At 38.8% G+C, this 23,708-nt stretch overlaps 1 pseudogene; it reads right to left on the reverse strand.

The window, feature by feature from the left end:
- Positions 1-3,796: 3,796 nt before the first annotated feature.
- Positions 3,797-4,615, reverse strand: LOC149230983 (putative pentatricopeptide repeat-containing protein At5g52630 pseudogene; annotated as a pseudogene).
- Positions 4,616-23,708: the final 19,093 nt, after the last annotated feature.

Consider the following 23,708-nt stretch of genomic DNA (forward strand, 5'->3'; position numbering starts at 1 on the left):
TTCAAAAGTACTTGACATGTGAGGGAAGATACAATAAGGTCTACTCTTATCACTTCAAGTTGCTGTTACATTTTACTGGTAAAGCATCCATAGACATTCCCTTTTACTTGTTTCGCAGTCTGAGAAAAATGTGTGACAAAGTGCAATTAAGAAAGGAAGATTGTGAAACATCCTTGTTTCACCATGGTTTGGTTAAATTGTTAGTTTTGGATGGTCTCCAGAAAATAGGTAGAGACTGGAACTCATTCATTTTCATGGCTGGTTTCCAAAGTAAAACAGGTCTTACTCCACAGCCAGTTAGAGAAAAAGAACGATCAGTTGAAGAACTCACGCTAGCTGAGCTTCAAAGGGAGGCAAAAGATAAAAAGAAAGCCAAGTCACAGTTGAGAAACTCAGTGAAGCCACTGATCATTAAAGAACAACCTCAGACATCAGCAAAAGAAGAAGCTCAGCATAAGAAGATTGTACCCGGACCAAGTGGATCTGAAACAGTGTCAAGAGTTAGGAAAAGGAGCCAAATAAGTAAAGAAAAAGGCAAAGCATTAGCTGTTGAAGAAAGCCCGGTATCTAAGGCAAGCCTGAGTGATTTGTTGGAGGCCATTGAGTTTGAGAAAATTGAACCGGAGCACATTGAACCAGTGCACATTGATTTGACACAGTCATCACCAAAAAGCACCAAGAAGTCTAGAGCTTCAAAAATACTGAGGTTTGATGAACCAAGTGATGAATTCATCTTCAAACCAAGAAGACCTATTACAAGAAAGCAAGTAAGGGAAGCTGAGAAACTGCCTAGAACAGAGGTAGCTGAGGAATTGTCCAGAACAGAGGAGGCAGAGAAAATCAAGCAAAAAGACACAAATAGAACAGTCATCATATCCCAAGGAGGTAATACTATAGCTGTAAGGAACCTGTTAGAAACAGCCAAACATGAGATTACTAAGCTGAAGAATACCACTAGGGAGTCTGCAGTCAGGTATGCAAATTATCGTAAAGCTGTATTGAAAGGAAGTGAAAACCTAGTAAACCAGGTGGATTCAGTAGCTGATGTTTATACATGGACAGTTCCCGCAATTAAGGAGGCTAAATTCATCAGAAAGATAAATATGCGTTTAAGAGCCGAAAACAAAGCTATGAAGAAGAGGATTGAAGACTTGGAATCACAGCTAAGTCAGTGGAAGAAGGTTGCAGAATTAAAGGCACAGCTAGACCAATTAGCTGATAAATGAAGTTGTTGTTCAAAGAAAGGTGTTGTTCCAAGTTTTGTTTAATTTTGCTTAGTTTTCTTGTTTTGAGGACATGTAGATCCCTGCCATATGTAAAGGTGTTTTAGCAATTAAAGGTCTAAGTAGTAAATACCTCAGGGCAAATACAAGCTGTTTTAACAAATTCAGCAGTTTCGGAGCGCGCTACGAAACTGCTGTAGGTGGTGTTTTTAAAAGCAAACAAACAGTTTGGTAATATGTGCGGGATTTTTTCCAAAAGGGAACACCTAAAGGATATGTAAAGAGCAAATGAAGACATCCCAGCCATTCTAATCAAGACAGGTGTGACTTCAAAAAGGTGAAATGTTTAACTCAGGTTTAAAAATTTTCGGTTATAAAGCCACTTTATTACCGGTCATAGGGTATTGAATGAATTGCATACATGGAATTTTGGCTTGCACACTTGGCTATTGATGGAGCATCCGACTCATCTGGAAACATGGCGGTGTTCTATATTTTTGGGTTATTAAAGGGACTAAAAAGACATGCTGCTGCATATTCGAAGTGATGGGGGACCAGAACCGGAAAGCAAGGGATATTCCCTAACATCGCTGAGCAGTTAAAGCTTTCAGTATCCAAAGCCAACATGGAGCATTAACTGCTCATCTCAGCCACCTCAGCCAAACGAAAAGGAAACCAGGTGTCAAAGCTGCAAGGAGGAATCATTCTACGAAGGAGATAGAGTTAGAGTCATAATCAGATTAGAACTCTTTAGAATTTCAATTATCAGTTATTGTATCTAATAGTTTGTTACAAAGCAGATAGGGGTCATTAGTGGCAGTCATCGAGCTCCCCTCATGCTGGAGGAGGAAGCTCCAAGTAGTTAGAATTATGTTTCTATATATAGCTAAATCATCTATGTAATGAGGGTTGGATATTTGAGAAAACAGAGTATTATTTTGGCTTGTGTAAGAACTCAGTTTCAGTAATACAATTTGCTGCTTTTCTTCTCAGGATTCATACAGTGTTTCAATGCTCAAGATATGTGGTTTTGCTTTATCCTTAATGTTTTTACAGTTGTATAAATACACAATCACTCAGAATTCACTTATGCTGCTCTGATTTCCTGTGTGTATTTGTAAACTGAGGTTTTCTATGAGATGTTGTTTTGAGTATTTAAACATCACATGCCCTGACTTCTATGCATGAGCAGTGTTATAGTTTACTGAAGTATTATTAACTCCATAAGCCCAATGGAAGTCTTTGTAATGTCTGTCCAGCCAACATGTTTGTTAAATTCACCTTACAAGAGTTAGCCATCTTATCAATAGTCAAAATCAATAACCTTTTGAGAGAGCCCTCTCAGGCTAGAGAGGCTAATCCTTAGTCAAAAAATTGGTCTGAAACAGTTACACAGAGTCTACCTGATCAACAGCCCTTCAGTGCTTGATTTTGTGATAACAGGCCCCAAGTGAATAAACATATTGGAAGAAAACAAATGGCATGCAAGAAATGTTGTTAAATTCACAATCATATTCACCCTTCAGCATGAGAAAGTACAATAAAATAGTAGAATAAGAGAGGAACAAAAGAATGTCCTTAAAAAAAATCCTATTTTGGATCCTTTTCATTACATGCACTGAAGATAAATATGAAATGCACCTGTAATGAGACGAATCATGCCAATTGATGAACATTGAATACAATGTGGGTATATGTATATATATTTTTAAGTAGCCATGGACCTTTAGCCACAATCCTAATGATAAATTTATTTTTTACAAGAAGGAAAGTTGCCTCTTCTTCTGGAGGAAGCACAATATTCCAATATCATGAGACTCAACATATTCCAATATCTCAGTTGGAGCACTGGTAAGGTTCAATTCCAACAATTGTCTGGGCTCTGAACATAGGAGCAGGTGTAGGGTTCGAACTGTCCCACTGAAGCGGACACTTGAAATCAACCTTCCTGTAAACATAGTACATGATATTGTCCATGGATTTCAGCTTGAACATACTCCATCCAGTGCCTTCCATGACTCTTGCAGGAACAAAGCCTGCCACCAAAAACATGGAAGCGATGAGTATCCCTCACAATTAGCTCCCTCCCAACAATCTTGGAAATGAACTTGATGCTACTGTGGGAGTCATCACAAACACGGAGGTTCTTTTTTATTCGGATGGTTTCTCCAAGAGGTGAGGTAATAAGCCCAAAAGCAAGGGCCAACTTTTCACTGTGGTGTTGGAGGATGCGCTCCTTCTACTCCTCAACATCTTGTAGCACACAGTTAGTATCACGTGAATATCCTGCATCCTTCATTTGTTGAGTTAATGTTTCCAACATTGCATAGATCCTTTCTGACTCTGGGTGCAATGAGTCACCAACAACAAATGCATGGACTGTGTTCCTTACCTCAATCCAACTGACTCCAGTCTCCTTTTTCACTCCCCTATCTTTCATCAATTTCCACACCCTTTCCACATCATCCCACCTACCAGCTGCAGCATAAATGTTTGAGAGAAGAACATGAGTTCCAACACATTGTGGTTCCAACTTAAGAAGGTTTTCAGCTGCTCTTTTTCCTAGTTCCATGTCACCATGGACTCTGCAGGCACCAAGCAATTCCCCCCCAGACAGAAGCACTAGGCTCAACAGGCATCTTGTTAATCAATTCTTCAGCTTCCTTGATTCTCCCAGCACGACCAAGAAGGTCCACCATGTAGGCATAGTGCTCAGACGTGGGCATTATGCCATGATCACAAAACATAGCATCGAAGTAATGATGACCTTCATCCACTAAGTCAACATGGCTACAAGTAGACAGTACACAAACAAAGGTAATGTTATTTGGCTTTACTCCCGCCTGTTGCATTTGTTCAAAAACTTGAAGGGCTCCACTTCCATCCCCATACTGTGCATATCCTGCAACCATGGCAGCCCATGAGACCACATCCTTTGTTGGCATCAAATCATGTATTCGCTGGGCATCCTTCAGGCACCCACTCTTCAAATACATTTCGATAAGAGAATTCCCTACACATTTCTGTGATTCAAATCTAGTTTTCACAATGTGGGCATGGATCTGCATTCCCTGTTCCAAGGCTGAAAGACTGGCACATGCACTGAGAATGTTGGAGAACACAAACTCATCAGGTTTGATGCCATGAAAGGGTAGCTGGAAATAAATATTCAGAGCCTCCTTGAAACCATTACTTTGCACATACCCAAAAATCATGGTGGTCCAAGTCACCACATTTGGTTCAGGTATCCTATCAAACACTTGACGTGCATACTCTAGCTTTGCACATTTTGCATACATATCGACAAGGGAGCTTCCTACAAAGACATCAGAATCAAACTCAGTTTTAACAATATGGCAATGGACCTGCCTACCCTCTTCCAAACCTACCATAGGAGTGCATGCCTTTATAGCACTTGAGAATGCAAATTGATTCAATTCCACACATTCCACTCACATTTTCCTGAAAAGCTTAGCCTCAACAAGCCTATTCTGTGAATATCCTACCAGCATGGAATTCCACAAGATGACGACCACTCTCAATGCATCTCTTATGACTTCTTATGTAGGTACGAATACCAAATACGAGAAATTTTCTTTTTCTTAACTTGCATTCCCACCCCCCACTGCCAGAAATGTCAACACATAGGAATAGTAAATAATTCCGCAATTTACAGAGTCAGGACCTTTGCTAAAGCCCGTAATTCAAATAGATATTAGTTAGATGCTTATCATTGATTGTGAGAATGATTTCAGCAAAATCACATAGATAATCATTTGTCGACGCATTTCGAACCAACTAGTGTGGTTCATTGTCAAGCCAAGTTGAGGAACAAATTTGAGCAATCCGTTAAATAGAGCATGCAGGTCCTTCAACGGCTATATGAACAGGCAATGGTATGCTAGAATAACTGAGGAATCCCTGCGACGCTTTAGAAACACTAGATTTGACTTCAACTTAGAGACCTGCATGTGTGCCCTTTCAAAATGATGAACCTTTTTTTTTGCAGTGGCTTATCACTTTGGATGTGTAAATAATCTTCTTTCTCATCGACAAATTTTTCTCAATAGTTAGCACCACCTTCCCTAGATCTCAATTTTTCAAAGAGTCATGGAACATATGTCATTTAGTGGGATAAACAATAGAGGGACAGATGTCAAAAGGAGATGAAAAAGGTAGACAATGCCTAGCATGACCAATTTCAAAAAGAGACACCTTCAGTGTAACTGGATTTCAGTAAAAGAAACAATTATACTTTATTTTTTTTCCAAGAGAGTTATTTAAAAAAAAATATTGTCTAAGAATATACGTGAGACTGATTTTTTGTAGACTTGACCAAAGTTTTGAAAGAACTATTGGAATTTTATAGAGAAATCCTCCTACAAGTATAGATAAGGCACCAATTTAGTTATATGTAAATATAACATAAAATCTTGTCTTTTTTAAAATGATAATAGAAAGCCACAAAATATTAACTTTTAAATATTAAAGAAGACAAGCAAACATAACAAACATGTTGCATCTAAGAATCTGTATTAGTTTATAGTCAAATGTAATTTCTATATAAATATTGATTTAACATACATCATTGTTCCTAAAAAATAACAGATGAAGTAAGAAGCCAACCTGCTGAGGTAGGAATAGTAAAATTCTTACACTCTCATACTTCAAATACAAATGTACTCGAACACATTAAATGGAATGAAATTGAAATTTGTATTAATGTCTAAAGACCAAAATAAGACAAGGTGACTAGTGATTACTACCAACAATAAAGAGTAAAGTAAAAGAGGGGTGCAACAAACAAGAAAAAACACCCCTAGAGTAAGAAGAAATGAAAAATGAAATGAAATGAGATAAAAACAGGCATACAAATAAGTTATTTCAAGAAGGAAACGTCTAGAAAGTGAAGGAAAGCCAGAAAGGTGTGGCTGCTATGAAGAGAGGAGAACAAGAAAGTGCCCTAAATTTACCCATCTACCCCGTGATCCTAAGAGAACAAGGAGTACATTGATCTTGAAAAGAAAGAATATGTAACATAAATATCAAATTAATTGTGATCACTTAATATTTGTATCATTCAACAGATTATAAGTGTTTGGTCATAATCATTTTGTTATTTTAACAACTCATTACATATAAGTAGCTTCTTTGTCTTTTCTATTATTTCCAAACCTACATTCAAATGTGTATTTATTCATGCTCAAACACTAAGGATGCCTCACTCATACCACTTTTGTTGTTTATTAGTAAGTTTAATGAAGTTGGTTTATTAATAAATATAACGAAGTTAATCAACCCCATAATTGTGGGTCACTTCATGACCAATAGGTGGCCAAAAAATCTCACAAGAGTTATATATTAAGTTTTAATTTAATTATACAAATTGCCAACGATGAGTTGGTTTCACTTATGAGGTTGACAGAGTGTCAGGCCATTTACCAAGGTTTCACGGGTGTTGTGTTTTACCTATTGATTTTTGGTAGCTTGGGAGGTACTCCAAGCCCTAGTCTTCGAGTTTTGGAGGGAAAGAGCCACAAGTAATCTTGTGGGCTTGGAACCCACGCATGGGGTTTTTCACCCATTGGGGTTTGGGCAAAAACCATGAATAATTTGAGCATGAGAAAATTTGAGGTGATAGAGTTTGGTGTGTCAATTCCAACACTTCAAAAATCACCTAAATCAGATCTCTAGAACTTGAGATATGAATTTTTGAAGTTGACAATTAATTATGGACAGTCAAGTCATGTAGGCTTGGTCGAAGAGACATGTCTCTTCAAAAAATTCGTGGAGCCCTTGGATTTGGTATAAATACAAGGTGAGGGATAATTCATTTAGTCATCCATTGGAGCAACATTCATAGTGAAAATAATACCTGTGGAAGCCACAACTCAAGGAGAGAAGGTTGAGGAGCATATTGGGAAGATGTGAGACCTTTTATGGAGGCTGAGGAGCAGCAGAGGAATTCGAGGAAGTCTGGGCCATTTTGGTGTTGATTCAGGGGTGGTTTATCCCTCTTTGTCAAGTCGCAGGCCTTGTGGTCACATTAGAGGCACCGCAAGCCTGTTCTGGGCTGGTTAGGAGGGTCGTAAGGCCTATTCCATAGTGTTGGAGTAGAGGAATAGGCAATGTGGGTAGAGGTCTTAAGAAGGAGGAGAAATCGTAGTCAATTAGGGAACTATTATAGGGTTTTGTTAAGGTTGTTGGGTCTACTATGTTTCCCTAACCAAAATGTTACCCTACAATAGTGCACCAACCCATATGTACAAGTAAGTTGGTATTTTTCTATGTTGAATTGTTGCTGAGTGGGTGTTGTCCAAGTGTGGATAGTTTGGGTAGCCTGTGGAAGTCAAAGAGGAGGGGAAGACCTGATGGTTAGATGCCCTAATGAGGTGACATATTCTACAGTGAGGGATCAGTTTGAAGGTGTAATCTACTAAGAGGATGCATTGGAAGAAGAGTTGTTTTGGGCTAGATGTGGCATGTGAATTAGTCCAAGAAGGTGACAGACCTATGGTGAACTAGTCGTGGTCCTTAATGAAATTTTTAGAGGGCCAAACAAACTTAAAATGGGTGTAGGAGCTATCATCTTGGAAATCAAGTTGCCATTATTGGTAAAGAGAAGAAGCCCCAACAAATTAGGTGAGTTTTGGTTGGGTTAGTGGGTTGTTGTAGGTTTTAGTGGAAGCTCTAACCAGTAATAAAAAATTAGTCCACAAACAACAATGAAGAGAAGTACATATGAAGCCTAGATTTGTGCAATAACTCCTCTATTGCAGAGCAAAGGGAATATGTGGAGAAGTCTTTTGGAAGCCATCATAAGGGTCTCCTAGGTGTGACGATGCCCTAGCTAGGTGCAGACACTACATTGTGGATTGGCCAATCATGGACTATTATAGGGCAGTGTGAGAGTGGACCAAGTGTGAACGTGGATTCTGCACTTACGGTCTACTGGAGGACAACATGATAGTGTCTAAGTTAGAGCTCAGTGAGGAACACGTCGATGGAAAAAGGTAGTTACGAGAGAGGTAGTTGATGAGCTCATGGGTTTGATCAACCAAGAGCACTTTGTGGAGGCCGAGACTTGTGTATACAACAAATGATGAGAAATACTCGTATCTTGTGTTCATTATGGTTGATGGACATCCTATAGTGATATGTGGCAACCCTCTGTGCCCTATGTTAGTCTTCATCGATGTAGTACAAGAAGGCCATAGTGGGCTAAAGTTCCTGAGTAACTAAGGAGCAACAGTGGGCAGATCAATAGTTGTTCACAAGTGGAGTTGTGAAGAAATCGACATGGATCTCAATGTGTTGTGCCCTTGATGGACTAAGGCACAACTAGTGGACAGATTGATAGCCAGGGTTTAGCGGCCAAATGGACTTGGAGCATTGATAGAGGTAGGAGTTGTAAATCAAGAGTTGAAGGACTGAGATGGTACAGGGTATGACCAAGAGGAGTTGAGAGAGCATGCAACATCTAGATGGTCAGAGTATCTTGTTGAGGGAAGATTGGTTGTCAATGTATTGACACTAAGCCCCATCTTGTATTCTTGTACTAGTGGATATATGAGAGTCATTATCCTTGGTACGGGAAACCTAGACTGTTGTATTATATGTTGTTTAATATAACGAAGTTGAGTTGAAAATGTAGAAAGTTGCCCATATTTTATGTAGGTGTGATTTACTCTTGTTTATATTCCGATGTGCAGAGTAGTTCTATTGAGATTCTTGGTTTGGTAGTGTTAGAGGTTTTAAGATTCTATCCTAGACCCAAGATCGTGGAAATTCAACATTACCCACCTTAATGGGCTGATTTCAAGAAGGGATGAAACCAGGAGCAACACACAGGTTGCTTTGGCAGAACAAATGCCACAAAAACCTAGCCTTTTAAGTTGACAAAAGTATATTATTTGCAGTGCAGCCCCTATATTTCTTGATGCAGTTCCAAAAAAATATTCTTGAATAAGAGCCCATTTATTCATCAAAGAAATGATTTTTCATGTGATTGTTCAGTTTTAAGCACTCGAAAATCCTTCAACATTTAAATCTAGAGAAGTTGTTCAGGTATTATGCTTAAAGCCAAGACCAATATTTTAAGCAATTCTATAGCATTTCATATAAACATTATATTTGTATTTGCATTGAATTGTTCACTTATCACTTTGGTTGTATCATTGACAACCATAAACTTTCATCTCAAAATTACCAAGATGCTAATAGGTTGGGATGTGATCTTGAAAAATATACCCTTATGCATTTCATATAAACATTATATTTGTATTTTCATTAAACAGTTCACTTATCACTTTGGCTATATCATTGAAAACCATAAGCTTTCATCTCAAAATTACCAAGATGTTAATAAGTTCGGATGTTATCTTGCAAAATATACTCTTGTATGCAACCTTTCCTTGAGATGCATTTCACATTAACCAGTAGCTAGGAGAAACAAACAATTTAATATTTCTAGGGTATGAAGGCATGCATATCAATCTTGCAGGGCATCACCATTACACATCATATAAGAAGTAACAATTTAAAGTTTAGGGACCACTCACTTCTTTTGGGCTATGAACTCCTAAGCCTGTAGGACAAGAGCATACAAGTATTTGACCTTTCTGTTGTATATCTGTGTTGATCCTTGTATCAATAATGCAATTGTACAACATGAGCATTTGATAAGAACAAATATTTTCACAACAACAAAATTTAGACGAAAAAGAAAAATCCTAAAACCACAGCCACCGAACCATGAGGCGAAACTAGTCAGAACACTGATTACAAGAGGGAAATGGAAATGCTAGAAATATGTGGATGAAATTTTCCTTGAGTAGATACAAAGTAATAACTGGCATGCCCAAAGAATGCATGCATTATATTTTACCATTTTGAGATCCTTGGAGGGTTTGGTAACATCACAGTTTGCAAGTATCATAAGGATGGTAGTTAAATGACTTCTCATAGAGACAGTTTGTCAAAAATGAAAACAAAGTAGGGAAGAGGCGAGGTGGGGAGCTCACAAGAACTTATTGAGGTTGTGGATTGAGGACAATCTCATGAAAGTTATATATTCAAATAATATGGGAACCTTGACAAAGGAATGGCTTATGTGGAAAGAAAATCCAAAGGTCAAGGCAACAAGGGTCTGGAAAATGAAAATAAAATTTTCACCCTCAGCCATCATACCTAGGAGACCTTGACATCATTGGCTTCATAATCAAATCTCTTTCTCTCTCTCTCTCCCCAACCTCTTGAGTTGTCCACTATCTTGAACAAACTCACTCATTATTTTCACAGTTATCTACATGTGTTTTGAGGCTGTACTTCTACATGTTTCTTTCTTTATGTTATTTTCGAATTCTCTAGGAGTTGTGCTTGCACTCCCACATTGTATTCATATTGGTTGTGTTCTCTAGTCCCATTGACCTAATTTTGTGGTCATTGCTTGGCCATTAATAAAATTATCTTATCTTATCTATTGCATGTTTCACCAAACTGTCAAATTATTTAGGTGCAATCTTGTCTGATTTTAAGTATCTAGCTACTTGGAAGTAACTTTTTTGTAATAAATGAAGTGCTTAATGACTTGCACTATTTGCTGAGTGAACAAGGTAATACAATATTGAGTCTATGAAAGGATTGCATGGTGTCGGGTAAATAAATCGTTCTTGTGGACAAGACCGATCTCCCTAGTATGTAATGATATCTAGCGACAAGCAAACCAAACAAATTCTATCTTTCTCTAAATATGCAATTTATAAATAAAGGCCAACAGGTGTTTGAGGCCTACCTCAGGTCCAATGCTATTTTGTGGAAGCCATGCTCCATTTTTCCAAATGAGCTCCCTTTTAAAGAATTTTCAAACACAAACAGGCACACATATCAAATACCACCTGCATAGCCAATATAATAAACCATATTTATCATGATGATCAAGGAATTCATGAAATAAACCATAGAAGATAATTTATTGAGAAAAATTAATCTAATTTTATTAACTTTACTCAAAGAATAACTTTACAACCTTGGTGCCTTGATGTTGTACAAGCTCCTCCCAGGGTCCAGCAAGAATTTCCTCTACTTTGACAAGTTTCACTCTCTTCCCAAAGAAGCTGAAAGGTATGTAATCTCTCCTCTCAAGCTTAACAAGGAAGTCTCAATTGCAACAGCGTTTACCCTAAAAAATGTTTAGCTTTCAACCTCCCTAACAACCATCCCAATGCCTCAATTATAGTGCAGAGAAGGGAAGTTAACAGGTGCACCTTCAAAGGGATAGAGCCCTCCTTCAAAGGGATAATCTCCTCTCATCAAGGGGTTAGCTCCTTTAGTTATGGGATGCATGAACCACCTACGAGCGAACCAACCACATCAAGATTCCTTCTAGAAGCATCCAAAATTAACCCAAAGTGAGTTTTTAAGAATAAACTTGCGCCTTTTTTGCTTTCACAGGGATTCACACCCACTCCTTTAGAGATAGAGCAGGAAGGTCTGCAAGTAACATGACCAAGGGGTGCGCGACCGCAGGTAATGGTAAGAGAAAGTGTGGAACCAGAGTTTTAGAGATTTTCAAAGACTTTCTCTCATTTTTAAAGCTTGACATGAAGAGCTGAGGTTTGAGACTTGCAAAGGAGGACAGTATGAGTGGTGATAGACTCACACTGACTGCAGAAAGTCATGGTGACAATATTTTGTGTAAGAGATTTCCCCCTAACGTGTGAAGTTTGTAGTAGATGAGGATCTCATTTATCATCTAAGAAGAGTGAAGTACTTTATCATTTCGAGGATCATCTTGTGGAGAGCCTGGTTGGAACCTGTAAAAACATTCAATGCAAAATATATATATATGAGATCATATCATCGCTCAGGTAGGCATTCCCATACTCAGATCAAAATTGACTAGAAAACTAACTAAGCTGCTCCGATCTAGGAACGATCTTGCAATACATCACAAGTATAGACTCATGTAGACACAGTATTGGTGCAACCATATGTTTATGAATAGTCCATTGTATAATGAATACAAAATTCCTTGCAGCCTAGATGGTGGAAACTAAATCCAGGATCTTGATTTCTACTTCCTGAAATAGTACGATTCTATCCATGTGAATGAATGTGTTGAAATTGAACATGGTAGAAACCACTTGATTACCAGTCAATGATGTAAACTGTTAACACGTGTGAGAGAAACCACCATTAATGTCAATGTCTCTCAAAGTACTTAGTACAATCCATGAAATGTGAATAGATGTGTTGATGTCAAACATGTCACGGAATCCTTTGATCGAAGGTCAATGATGCAACCTATCGTCAAAGGCGAGAAACCTGCCATTAAGGCATGTAGATCCCAAGGTACTGACAGTTCCTAGATTATATTTCTAGATAATGAGCTGAAGTCGATAGAAAGCGATCCGTTGTAGGCAAGCCCACTGCAACACAAAATCATAGATCAAGTTTGAAGAAATATAGTTGCAAGGACTAACTCAGGGATGGTTAAGATGGATGACAGATATTTTGTAGATGAATGGTTTATTTGCACTGACCTCTTGAGAACATAACGACACTGCAAATGGTATGGTGACAATTGACCCAAAGCTAATACCCAGAAACCGGCTGAAGACTTTCAACATGGTTTGATTAGCTGTTAGGCAAAGGATTTCCCAACCCAGGTGAACAAAAAGTGTCGTGTTCAAGAGTGGTTAAATGTTTTTCTGAGACACAAAGTAAGACAAACAGGTTCATTTTTCTCTCTTTTCCCCCACCATTTCTGCAAAGTACCTCTTTATTTTTGACAAGCTTGAGGAGGATAACATTTGCTTAATTATAAGCTCATCCTTCGGATGAGTCCAACTTAGTTTAAATTCGAACCCTAAGAAGGAGTGGTCTGTTCCTATTTGTAATTCAACAGGTCCTTTACTGTTAAATTTTAACCAGTCCAGTATAGGAGAAACTCGGAGTTTTTCAATTTTAGGGAGTCTGAAAAAACTTAAGAAAACTTCATGGTTGTCCTTTTTCATAAATTTGTGTCTCCCAAGCCCGAAAAAGTATAAAATAGTACTTGAGAGAACCACTTGACCATTACGACCAAGGACTAGTTTTCATAATTAGTGTCTATGATCCGAAAAAGTAAAAAAGCGATCAATGACACATCGTTTTATAACCAATATTGAATTTGAAACGACAAAAATCCTGCAATCTTTTCATGTTTTTATGGTCATAAAAGAGCTGTAAGTGGACCGTCTTTTTATTTCCGTTTTAACGAGCTTAAAAAGAAAAACTCGACAATCTTTTCATATTTTAGGAGTCAAAAAAGAGCTTAAAGGCGACTCTAATGTCTTTTGTCGAAAATGATCAATTTTGCCTGAAAAATCCGTTATCCTGCACAAAAACTCAAAAATTACTCATACCTGTTTAAAATAAATAAAAATTCTTCAAAAGTTACCTCTTTAAAGTGAAAAATAAACAAATTAAAAATTCATTTATTCAAAAAAGCTTATAAAAAGGACTTTTGTAAATTCATTTTTACTGTTTGACTTCAGAATGAGAAAGAGAGCTTTTGGGTAAGAAACTTCCCGTGAAGATTGCAGAAAATCTGTCCGTTGGAATCGAACATCGTCACCTCCAGGTAATCACATCACCTTATTCTTGCATTTCAACCATTTGAATTTTTGTTTTTAGGTTTATATTAAGTTTTTTTTGGAAAAAATTTGTTTAAAGGTCCGCTCGCGGGGGTCCACAGGCGCAGCATGCGAAACCTGCGGACCCTGACTTTTTCGCATGCAAAAAAAGGTCAAGGGCCCGCACCTGCTGTATAGGAAGAGTGCGGACCTACGCACTGTCTCTAACATAGAGGGTGCGGTCCCTGCGGCATATGTTCTAACATTCCAAATTTTCCAATATTTGCCCAAAAACTTTGATTTAAGATATTCTAATCCGCCTTTTCTTTCAATGTAGGGTATGCATTATGCTTAACTGGTAGGAACAGGAGCACGAAGAAGTGGATGCTGCCACACTAAATCATCAACCCTCAATAGATGCATTGAGGGCATGCGGGCTATATAAATTGTGGGCCATATGTGGCATGAGGGCCCAAGTAGACCTTTTGCAGTGGCTGGTGGATAGGTGGAATGTGCAGGACCAATGTTTCATTATTGGTGGCCACCAACTCAAAATGGAGTCGGAAGACATTTACTTTTTGACTGGTTTGCCTAAGAGAGGTGAACAATTGACTCTATTTGGGACTAGGCCAGGTGGCCAGTCTGTCGATAGCCTCCGGCTAGAGTTTTGTAATGACAAAACCAAGGACAAAGGGATTGATATCAAAACCATTTCCTGTCCTGAACTCAAAGTGATTGCATTTATTGTCACTAGACTCTGCAGAAGCGCAACACTACATATGGCCACCGGATCCCAAATGCAAATGGTAGTAGACTGCTTTGGAGGCACCGTCTTCAACTGGTGTGAAGTTGTATTGGCTAATGTAAAAGGCCAACTGACTAGAGCAAAGAACGGACAACTAAAAAACTTTGGATATGGTTTCTTAGTTATGAGCTTTGGTCTAGAGAGGGTCCCAATGTTGGTCCCACTGCATCTTTCCATTGAAGTTGGACTTCCCCAAGAACCCAAACTGATGCGTTGGGTTGCAGTTATGGCCCATCATCATGAGGAGGGTTTAGAGGTTGTTCGATTTCCTCCTGAGTATTTTCATTGGTTGGAGAACCAAGTTTTTGCTATTCAGGATTTTCCTTATGCTGGGATGGATTATCTTGGTGATCCAGACATGGCTCTTCCACCAAGAGAGCAATGGGATGACTCAGGTAAAATCATTTTCAACATTTTCTAATTTATTTATTTATTTTTGTTTTTAAATCGTCCCAAAATTGATAATAAAAAGTTTCAAATGCAGATGTAGGTCAACAGTGACCAGCCACTCTCTGGCCCTATGAGAGGAAACAGCCAGATGCAGCAGCAACAGCCCCACGGGACGAATCTATAGAGACCCTGGCCGAATTGGAAAACCATCTAGAGCGTTTAACAATAGACATTCCAGAGACTAGCATAGATGACATTCCTCTTAGGCTACAACACTATGTGATTGGTGTCCCAGGACCTTTCAGGAGGTTTCTTTGTAGGGTGGCCCGTACAGTGGTTTCTTATCGTGATCATCACTAGTGATAGGATGATCACCTGTTGTAGACTCATATGACATTTTTGCTTTTTTTACTTATCATTTTTTCCGATCATAAGGTGTTTTTCAACCTATGATCGAAGACGATGTATATTTGACACACTTCTATGCTATGCTATATCACTATTATCGGCTATCTTGTAGAACATGTTACGGAATGTTTTTAAATTTACTTGTTTGATTATTGCAAATGTTTAGTTAACATTCGAGAAGCAATTGCATCTGCTAATGTATTTAAATATCTTGGAATATGCTGATATTCAATATAGTCAAATTCACGTTCCAAGAGACGAACTCTAAAAAATAATCTTAATAACACTAGATTTCTAATGGCATAAACTCTATTAAGTTGCAATACAACGAGTTCAGAATCTAACCTCACAATCAAACTCTGAATCCCAAATGAGATGGATTCAGATAATAACTCAATCACTACACTATACTCTGCAATGTTGTTCGTTGTTTGACCGAGGCTTACCACATGCATAGATACCAACTCATCAAAGGGTGAATAGATAACCCAAGCTGCGGAAGAAATGTTACGTGTATTATGACAAGCACCATCAGCAAAACCAATGTATGTTTGGAGAGACATCGACATCTGCAATATCAAGAGTAAAATCAAGATAAGCAAGAATAATGACAAAAACACTCTCTAAACTAAGCACACTTTTCTAATCTAAAATACACCAGCTAGAAAGAAAACTAACCTAACTAAAAATCTCCACACCCAGATTTAAGCATAATATCTCTTTATGTAAAGACCATTTCTGGGTTTACCTAAAGAGACTCCATCCAAGTCTACCAATTCATAGGCCCCTTTTGCCAGCTTTCGCTTGACAACATAAGGACCATGCCACATGGGTACGAATTTTCCAGAACCCAACTTATCATTTGCTTGATCGTACAGCAAGACTAGGTCTCCTTCTGAAAAATTACGAGGCGTGACATTTCGATCATACTGAGCTTTAATACGTTTGGCATGAGTTTCGATTGCTAGTGCAGCAACACGTCGATTCTCATCTAGCTGAGCCAAGTACAACAAACGTTTCTCCTCTTTGGAAGTGGCCGGAAGTAATTCTATGGCCATTTGCAATGACGGGATTTCGCATTCAATGGGTAACACAGCTTCCAAACTGTAAACTAGTTGGAAAGGAGTGAAACCGGTTGATGTTTTTACTGAGGTTCGATCCGCCCAAAGCGCTGAAAATAACATGTTATGCGAATTCGACCTATGAATCCCAATGATTCGTCAGATCATAATGACTAGAAATTTGTTGAGGGCTTCAACCAGACCATTAGCCTGTGGATAATATGGAGTTAAACTATCGTGACGCAGGCCAAGTTGTTCTGTTAGTTCAGTCATCATAATATTTCGAAAATGACGCCCATGATCGGTGATAATCGCTTGTGGAACACCGAACCTAGAAATTATATGATTGAAAACGAAAATCGCAGAAGTTTTGCCATCTGCCGAAAATGTAGGCATCGCCTCGGCCCACTTGGTAAAATAATCTACCGCAAGGATGATATACGCATGCCCCCCAGCCGAGTGAGGGTTACATGTAATAAAATCGATGCCCCATTTTTCAAAAGGACCGACGACAATTATAGGGTGGAGAGAAGCAGGTGGAGCGCACATCTTTCGATCAAAAATTTGGCAGTTGTGGCATTTTCGGACTGCGTTAATACAATCTTTAAATAAAGACGGCCAGAAATAGCCAGCGCGCAATATCTTTTGGGTTGTGGCAAAACCAGACATATGACCACCACACGCTCTAGAGTGACAATCATTTAGAACCCTTTCAGCTTCCTCATGAGTTAAATAACGTCAGAAAACAGAGTCTGCCCACGACGATAAAGTGTATCTCCAATAATTTTGAATTGTTGGGATTGGAATCGTATTTTCTGATGCTGAGAGCTTGAAATTTCAGGCCGAAAGGATTGGGTTTGGAGATAAACTATGATATCTCCATACCATGGATCAAGAGTGCTGATAAAAAACAAGGATTCATCCACAATGGGTTCTTCTGCCACAGTTTCAGTATCAGCACGTGGGAAGTCACACATCAACTCCGCAAAAACTAAAGATTTCTTTGACTTAGATTTTTCAAACTCCAAGTCAAATTCCTGTAGGATAAAAATCCATTTTGAATACTTACCCCCTATCAATAGTTTGGTAAAAATATAGATCATAAGGTTGCAATCAGAAATTACAGTAGTTTTGCGTAGTAAAATGTAATGACGAAAACGTTGGACAGCTTGAACAGCTGCCAAGGCCAATTTCTCCACATGTGAATATTTTAGTTCAGTTGGATTCAAAGTTTGACTAAGGTAATAAATCACATGTTCACTACCGAATTCATCTTCCTAAACTAACACCGTTATGATGGTGGAATGAGAGGCGGCGAGATATAAGAAGTAGTCCTGGTTTTAGTTGGGAGGATGCAATAATGGTGCATGGGTCAACGCATGTTTTAGTGCATCAAAAGATTTGTCAGGTTTCTCATCCCAAAAGAATGTAGTATTCTATTACAACAACCTGGTAAAACCCTTTGTTATCTCGGTGTAGTTAGGAATGAATCGACGTAAAAAGTTTTCTTTCCCTTGCAAACTTTGGAGTTGGCGAAGAGTCGAAGGAGGAGGCAATTTGACAATAACTTCAACCTTCGAGGGATCGACACGAGTGTCGGCTTTCGAAACAACAAATCCTAATAACAGACTCGTTTCTATACAGAAAACACACTTTTGTGGATTCAACCTAATTCGATAATGCCTACACCTCTTAAAGATTGCTAGTAAATGGATGAAATGATCGGATCGATGTAATGAATGAGAAGGTAAATCATTGAGATAGGGTTGCACAGTGTGCTTGATGTCATGAAATGCGTAAGACATGGCTCTTTGAAAAATTGCACCAGCGTTCTTGAGCCCAAAAGGTAATTTTCAATAAGCAAACGTTCCCCATGGACAAATGAAAGCCATTTTTGGTTGATCAGCAGGTAGAATGTTGATTTGATTGTAACCGGAAAAACCATCCATGAAGGAGAATATTTCACTACCGGCACAATCATCAATTATTTGATCGATATAGGGAGTTGGATAATTGTCTTATGGAAAGGCTCGATTTATATCCCTATAATAGATACATATTCTTATTGGTCCTTGTTTTTTGTTAACAAGAACGATATTCGATACCCAATCCGTTAAGGGAATTCGATAAATGAAACATGCTTTAAGTAATTTTTCAACTTCTACTTTAATAGCAGCAGCTTTTCACAGGTGGATCTAACGCAAACGTTGCCGGACGGGTTTAGCATCCGGGTAAGTTTTGATTTCATGAACAACAATTGTTGGGTCAATTCCTGGCATTTCCTCATATGACCAGGCAAGCACGTCGCGTAATTCTTGAAATAGGGCCTTATATGTTTGAATTTCATCTTTCGTACAAGAGGCACCTATATGAATGTTTTCAACAATTCCAGGCTTAACCGAAATGTCAATAGGAATAGTTTGAGAAATATTTCCCAAATTTAACTCAGAATCAGGATTTTTCAATGGATTCTGAGGTTCCTTGACATAATCAGTTGTAAAAATAGATGAAAAATCATTTTCAAAGTGATAAATCTCAGGTAAAAATGAAGATCTATGATGAAGATCTTCCCATGGTAAATCATCAACAGACAAGATTTCACGAATTTGCTCATTAGTGTGAACAAGTTTGGAAAACGTTGTTGAATCTGAGTCTGATATTGAAAGTGATTCTTCATGGACCACATTCATTAAGTCAATTTCGGTTGAATAAGGGTCGGAAAATGACTGTACGGCTTGATATGCAATTTCATAGGGACTCAAAGGCATAGCATCACCAAATGAATCCATCTCAGATTCGGAAGGTACAATCCAAGGATCATCATAAACAATGGTGTTTGATGAAATCATATGAATGGTTGCAGTATAAGGCGATACGTTGGGAGGAGGAAAGGAAAAAGTTCCTAGTAAACCAGAATCTTTAATTAGTCCTACTCCAACATCCTTATAAGGGATAGTTGTTTTTCCGACATGCTGGATACTTTCAGAAGAGGCTGGGTCGGATGAAAAGTAAGTTAGCTGGTCTATAGTTATGATCTTTCCATTATGAGGAAACTTTATGAGCCGAAAGACTGATGAAACAACAACAGTCATAGCGTAAGACCAACTACGACCCAAGAGAAGGTTGTAATCTAGAGGGGCATCAACCACCTCTACATCTAGATTAACAGTTTTGCCTTCAACCCCTATATGTAAATCCTATAGAATGCCAAAAGGATGGAACCCACAGCCATTAAAATCCTTTAGAATCATTGGGGATTGATTAAATGTAGGAGAACCAAGCGATCTCCAACATTGGATTGACATAATACACATTGAAGCTCCCTCATCAATTACAGTCCTATAGCAAGGTCTGTTTTTTACTAACACTGGGATCTAGAAAGCCATTTGACGAGGTAAGCGAGATGTACTATTTTCTAAATAAAAAATTATAAGGTTCGAGTCCTAAATATCAATAGCTCCTATAGCCGACAATAGCAATTTAAGCTGTGCTGGACATGATTGCAGCACCTCCAAAGTCGACATTGCTGAAGGTGAAATAGCTAGATCTTCAACAATGTTATAGTTTTGAGTAGCTCTCGCATGTGGATTGAAAGTTGACTTTCAAAATATACCCTTGGCAGGCAGTTTGATTACTAAGTCTAGGTTAGGTTTCTCGATCTGTAGTGGATCGGAACCGGGGGTTGAAGTTGATGGGTTCGAATTAGAAGATTTTGCTTCCTTACCACCAACAGGACTTTTACTTCCATAATCTTGCAATTGTGTCGCAATCCTAACATGTGACATCATGATTATGGGTTCTTCTGAGGCATTTGAGGAAGAACCTATCATCTTACTGTCTTGAGTAGGAAAAGGATCCTTCAAAACAGCAGGCATTTGAGAACCTTTGATGATTTTCGCAACCTCAGTGTGATGAGGGCAGTCTCTTGTAAAATGCTCTTCGTCACAAATGAGACAAGGATAACGAGGTTTACGTTTTCCATGAGTAGATTCCATTTTTCTGGTTTCTCTTTCAAATTTTTATCTGATTTAGTTTTCTTCTTCCACTTCTTTTTATCGTCAGATTTTGATTTGGCCGTAAATGACTCTACAACATGAATATCGAAAGAAATTTCCACGGAAGAGTCTCCTGTCGAGGAATCTGGTAAAGTTATGATAGGAGAATAATTCTTGGAATATTTCTTCTCACTTTTGGTATTAACTATACCAATCATACCATCAGTGGCATGAGACCCTGAAGGAGCTGCAGTTATTTGATTTTGTTTAGGAAGGTCGGGGATTTTCTCGTGTAACGTACCCAACTGCATATAAACGAGGTCAAGGTACTAAGCTTGAGCAATTACTTTCTCTTCAATAACAACTCCTACCTTAGCTACATCCTCAGTGATTTTCGGTAATAATGATTTAACAAACCATTATGCTAAGATCTGATCCAGAATAAAAACTTTCGCTAAACGTCGTCGACGTCTCCATTCATGAATGTGATCTGAAATATAAGTGGACGTTCACTGTTTTAATGAAGTTAATAATTCCTTTCCATTTTCATATCTGACAGGCAATTGAAAATGAGTTAAGAATGAAGTAGCTAACTAACTAAAGTTATAAAAAGTGGCTCGCGGTAACTCAATTTACCACTTGGCCGCAAGACCAATTAGAGTGCATTGAAAAAGACGTAAACGAATTGAATCATCTGAAATGGAGTTATATGCACACTAGAGGTGATAAGTCATCACATGGTTCGACGAATCCTCTCCTGATTTACCTTCAAACTTTGGGATGTCACTGGGAAACTTATTCGGCATTGGAAGCTAAAATGGAAGATAATTAATTGGATAATTTGTAAGGCGTGACAAGTCAAGCAAGTCCAAAGTTGCAATGAATGGTAACTGATGATTAGGGTCTCGAAAACCCTGGGTCACGAGACCAGCCCCAGGAGGAGGATATCCAGGATAACTAGGAATTGGAATTGCATTTACGATATTATATCCTCCCGGAAAACTAGGATTAACCAGACCGTACTGGGGTTGTTGAGGTTTCTGATAAGTATATCTAGGGTACAGTTGATACTGATAGACTGGGTTCTGCACAGTAGGACCGAATTGGTACTGTCCCTGGTACACTTGATAAGTAAATTGAGGTTGACTTGTGACAACCGTACTTGGACCAGGTTGTCCTACAGGAATTTGAACCGAAGTCTGAATTGTGGGTCCAGACTAAGGTAAAGATGCTTGAGGAATTGATGCAGGAACAGTAGAAACCGGAGCTGTCGATACTCTGGAAGTAGGTGGGGTAGATGGAACAGATGTTGCAGCAGTTGCAGCAGACGTTTGAGGCATAGTTTGAGGCGAACTAGGCCCAGGCTAAGAAACTACAGAAGGTGCAGAAGTTTGAATAGTAGGCTAGACAGGTTGCTGGATTGAACCAAAAACCAAAGGTTGTCTAGATTGAGATTACAACTGCACATTCGGTTGCAAGATCTGTTGAGATTGAGATGAATCCCACACTAAGTTCATTCTGGGGTATGGACCCATAGAAGGTTGAGCATATTGAGGACCATAACCGGGTTGAGGGTTGGGTTGATAATTCAAAGGTATATTTCCAGTTCCTTGGACAAATGGTTGACCTGAAGGTGGTTGGAAACCTTGGATTGGGTACTAACATTGAGGTTGATAACCTTGAGGCACGTACTGATACTGGGGTTGACCTTGAGGTACATATTGATACTGGGGTTGACCTTGAGGTACATACTGAGTCTGGGGTTGACCTTGAGGAATGTACTGTCCCACAGGTATGTACTATCCTTGAGGTTGCCCCACAGGCGGTAATTGGGTACCTTGAGGTTGCCCCCGAGGCGATAACTGAGGACCTTCAGGCTGCCCCCCAGGCGGTAACTGGCCACCTTGATGTTGCAGATTTGGAATGGTACCTGACATCATAAGAATATCTTCTACACTCAATGGCTTAGTTCCGTTATTACCTGTTAATAACCCTTGTTCAACAGGTTGAGGAGATGCTCCCGAAAAAGTACCAGTAAGTGACTGATACCCAGAGGGAAGAGAAGGACCACCATATAAAAATCTTTATGGAGATTGAGAAAACATGGATGACTGTCTCGACATATTTAAAGGAGGATAATAACCTCTAGGTGTTGGATGATAAGGAATATGAGGTGGTGAAAAATTAGTCTCGGGTTTTCTAGAAAATTGGTCAATGAAAGATACCAAGCATCCCTCCTAGGTGGACTGTAAAAGATCGATTCACACTCCCTAAGTTCTATAGTTGGTTGATTTTCAAAGATAGATATACCTTCCTCCGAAGTAACAAGTTATTCAATAGCAATAAGTCCATGAGGAAGATTTTGGGTAATGACTCTTTCTACCCTGGGTGAACCAAGACCACAGGAAGTTGGAGAGGCAAATCCCGATGATGGAGTAGCAGTAGGTTCAGTTTCAGGTTCAAAAATTTCAGGTTCCTCGGACAATTCACTAGTAGAAGAAAAACTACCAGTAACTTCGGAAAATGAAACAGGTTCAATAATATACTCTGGTGCTTGAACTTGATAATTAGGATGTACAACTAAAGAAGACTCTCCTTCTTCAGGTGACCCAACTCTACTGTCACTAGGAGTTACAAGGGCTCGTAGCCCTTCAAGCTAGCTTGGTGAAAACTCAAGAGGTTGGCCCCGAAGTCTACGGGACTGCCTCGGTAATTCAGCCATGATTAAATATTTTAATTACTTCACACGCAAACAAAGAGAAATCTCAATGAAAACCACCTAAAGTCTCTAAAAAACCAAACAATTTTGAATCACATGCCTAAAGAATCTAGGAGGTCAAACCACACGCAAACAGTAACTTTCTGTACCGAAAACACTAGTTGGTGATGAAATCCAACGTCGCAGAATTCAATACAGAAATGGTGGTTGGAACAGTTACCCCGACAACCTACTTAATGAATAGATTGGCACAAGTTTCTCCACTAAACCGTCTCAAGTGAAGAGAACCCCCCAGAAAATCAAAGTGAGTCTAGTCGACGTCTGCTCCAGGTATAGTGGGATCTTCCCTCCACCGTCACCTTAGGAAAGAATCCTATAGATTATGGTCACTATGGTTACCAACGGAAACAAATATACCTGGGGGAACAGTCTATGATCCGATACACACACAAGGGCAGAGTAGCGAGCTCAATCCCCTTGAAGGCTCCTT

Source organism: Pinus tabuliformis, chromosome J (genome assembly GCF_031772625.1).
Source record: "Pinus tabuliformis cultivar Carrire ecotype Pingquan chromosome J, CPIR1, whole genome shotgun sequence".
Classification (NCBI taxonomy): domain Eukaryota; kingdom Viridiplantae; phylum Streptophyta; class Pinopsida; order Pinales; family Pinaceae; genus Pinus; species Pinus tabuliformis.